Source organism: Berghia stephanieae, chromosome 2, assembly GCF_034508935.2.
Source record: "Berghia stephanieae isolate SIO BIC M18660-M18661 chromosome 2, UCSD_Bste_1.3, whole genome shotgun sequence".
NCBI classification, from domain to species: domain Eukaryota; kingdom Metazoa; phylum Mollusca; class Gastropoda; order Nudibranchia; family Aeolidiidae; genus Berghia; species Berghia stephanieae.
This window is the reverse complement of record NC_088361.1, coordinates 96,740,760-96,744,276: the sequence shown is the minus strand read 5'-3', so window position 1 is coordinate 96,744,276 and position 3,517 is coordinate 96,740,760.

The following is a 3,517-nucleotide window of genomic DNA, read 5'->3' as shown; positions in this document are numbered from 1 at the left end:
GCTACGTAATACCGGAAACGAGCGGAAACGAGCGGAAACAACGAGACCGACCAAAGTTATGGCTAGTTGGTTGCAGCGGGGAGTGAGCCAGGGACTCAGAGAAGTGTACACCAGTGGGGAGTGAACCTGGGACTATGAGAAGAGGATATCAGAGGGAAATCAACCTGGGACTATGGGAGACGGATACCAATAGGAATTGAACAAGAAGGGTACTTCATTTTTCCTAAAGCTTCCGAAACCGTCCGAAGTGGACAGTAGTGGGGAGTGAACCAGTGACTCAGGGAAGTGGACACCGGTGAGGAGTGAGCCTGGCTTCATGGGAGGAGGATATCAGAGAGAAATGAACCTGGGACTATGGGAGATGGATACCAGTGGAAAACGATCGGAAACGACTGGAAACAACAGGAACGACCGGAAGAAGATTGTATATTGATGCTATGCGCTGAAATAAAATGCTCACAATATCCGTAGCCGTAAATAACACCAACACACAAAACGGGTTTTTCTTTTTTACGAATCCGACCATACCAGTGGGGAGTAAACCTGGGACATGGGAAGAGGATATCAGAGGGAAATGAATCTGGGACTATGGGACGGATACCTATGGGAATTGAAGCCGGACTATGGGGGGTGAGCACCAGAGGAGAATGAACCTGAGACTATAGGAGGATGGCACCAATAGAGTATGAACCTGGGACTACGAGAGGTATATACCAGTGGAGCGTGAAGCAGCGAGTATGGGGGGTGAACACCAATGGGGAGTCAAACCTACAGAACCCGTCTAAATTTACGGGAAGTGGGCTGCAGTGAGGAGTGAACCTGGGACAATGTAAGGAGGATATCAGAAGTAAATGAACCTGGGACGATGGAAGATGCTTACCAGTGGGAATTGAAGCCAGGACTATAGGAGGTGGGCACCAATGGGGAAAGAACCTGGTGCTACGAGATGTAGATACTAGTGGAGAGTGAAGCCTAGAATATGGGATTTGGACACCAGTGGGGAGTGAGCCCAGTAGGGTACTTCTTATTTTCCGAAACCTCCCGTAGTCCCAGATTCATTCTGTGGAGAGTGAACCCGAGATTATCTTAGTTTAAACCGGAGAGGAGTGAACCTGGGACTATGGGAAGGAGACACATTATGTGGAACGAAACCAGGACGCAGATAATTGGATACTAGGGGAGAATAAACCTAGGACTATGGGAGGTGGGTACCAGTGTGGACCGAAGCAAGGAATGTTATTTATTATTATTAAAAGGCATTTATATCGCGCATTTTCATCATTGTGTGATAGCAGCAGTGTATGTAATATCTTATCAATATGAAAATGTAACGGTAGAAAGATAGTGCTTTAACAATGATTTAAAACTATCAATAGATTTTGCTTCTCTTATCCTTCTGGGCAGGTCATTCCACACAAGGGACCCAGTGTGGGCAAAGGAATGGCCGCCATAAAATTTATAATTATAATTATTTCTAAGGGTAAGCTTCGTTTTGTCAATCGAGGATCGTAAATTCCTATTTGGTACATATATATTTCTACCATGATTTTAATGTAGTCAGGTGAGTCATCATTTTGGCTTTTAAAACAAAAACAGAGCAATATTAAAAATTATTATTTCCTTGACAGGCAGCCAGTGCAGCTCATACAGAATAGGCAGGGAGTGTGCCGTTCTCTTTTGTCTTGACATTAATTTAGCTGCACTATTCTGTATGACCTGCAGGCGCGATATTTTGTCATGGATTATGTTAGGTAAAAGACCATTGCAAGAGTTGTGACGAGTTTCATTGATGCATCTTTAGTTAGGAAATCTCTAATGCAGGATATTTCTTAGATTATTTGTAAGAGTTTTACAGAGCTGTCTACTTGGATTTTCATAGAAAAATCATTTTCCATGAATACCCCGAGATTTCTAGGGCTGAATTGGACAGTCATTTATATTAACACTGAATGTTCTATCAAGCCATTTCCGCTTTTATTTCTAGGGTATAGCATAACTTCTGTCTTTTCATAATTCAATTTCAACAAATTCGTTTCCATCCAGCATTTTACCTCTGCAATGCAGTTCTCGACAGACGATATCAATGACGGAATATTCCTCGGAACATCAAATTTGTATAGCTGTGTATCGTCAGCATAAAAGTAATAGGAAATGTCATTTCTTACCAAAAAAAAAAAAACAATTCAGAAAGATGTTGACTATACATGGTAAAAATAACAGGACCCGAGACTGACCCTTGTGGAATACCATACCAAAGGCAGAATTCATTTGATATAGCCATCTTAATCTGGACGACTTGTTTCCTACATTCTAAATATGACTTAAACCATTCAATCACTGTTCCTCTGATCCCAAATGTTATATTCAAACGTTTGATTCAATCAATCATACTTCCACATTAATGAGTTGCTTGCGTTATGTGTTGTTTTAGCTCATGCTCCGAAAGTAAATCTTTGATTTTACTCATGGGCGAACGTTGCGAGGGGAAGTGATTGTTGAAATCGCCAATAAATATAAATGGTGACATTTTCAATATGTGGTTCAGGACATCTTCCTGAAATTCAAGACAGAATTTACTGTTTGAATTTTCGTATTGAACGGTTCCGCGCGGAATGTCATACTTTTTTTTTAAATTGCCAATGTAGATTTCATTATTAATTTCTATTACCTGTTTATTTTCTTAATGAAAAAAGATAGATAGATGGATAAATACATAGATAGGCAGACAGACAGAGAGGCAGATAGATAGATAGATAGATAGATAGATAGATAGATAGATAGATAGATAGATAGATAGATAGATAGATTGACAGATTGCTATGTAGGTAGATAAATAGATAGGTGACCGGTTAGGCTGATAGATGAATAGATAGATGGATAGATAGATAGATAGATAGATAGATAGATAGATAGATAGATAGAAAGATAGATAGATAGATAGATAGATAGATAGATAGATAGATAGATAGATAGATAGATAGATAGATAGATAGATAGATAGATAGATAGATAGATAGATAGATAGAAAGTGGAATTATAAATAATTATAGGGTTTTCTCTCTCTCTCTCTCTCTCTCTCTCTCTCTCTCTCTCTCTCTCTCGGTACTTTTTATTCTTCATGCTGGCTAGAACTTTTTCACATGTCATGTGATTAGAATCTATAAAAGTCAAAACATGATCAGATGTATAACATTTTTCTCTTCAGGATATACTTTTATGCTCGTAGGAGAAGTATTTCATAAGGGCGTCCGCCGTTTTCCCGATAGTTTAGAACCAGTTGCTAAGTTACTATGCGTCATTACGAGGGTAGTGACGTCACGACAGTTTAAGCCTATTATGGTGAGTATAATAATATTATGCGGACATTTGCGAGCATCACATGATACAGCATCATTCAGATTGAAGTAAAATCAGTGGCGGTCAGAGGGGGCTGGCTGGGCATTGCGTTTCCGGGTTGATCATTCGAGAGCATCTCAATTTGCAGGATCCTAATATTATTATAACACTGCTCCATTCA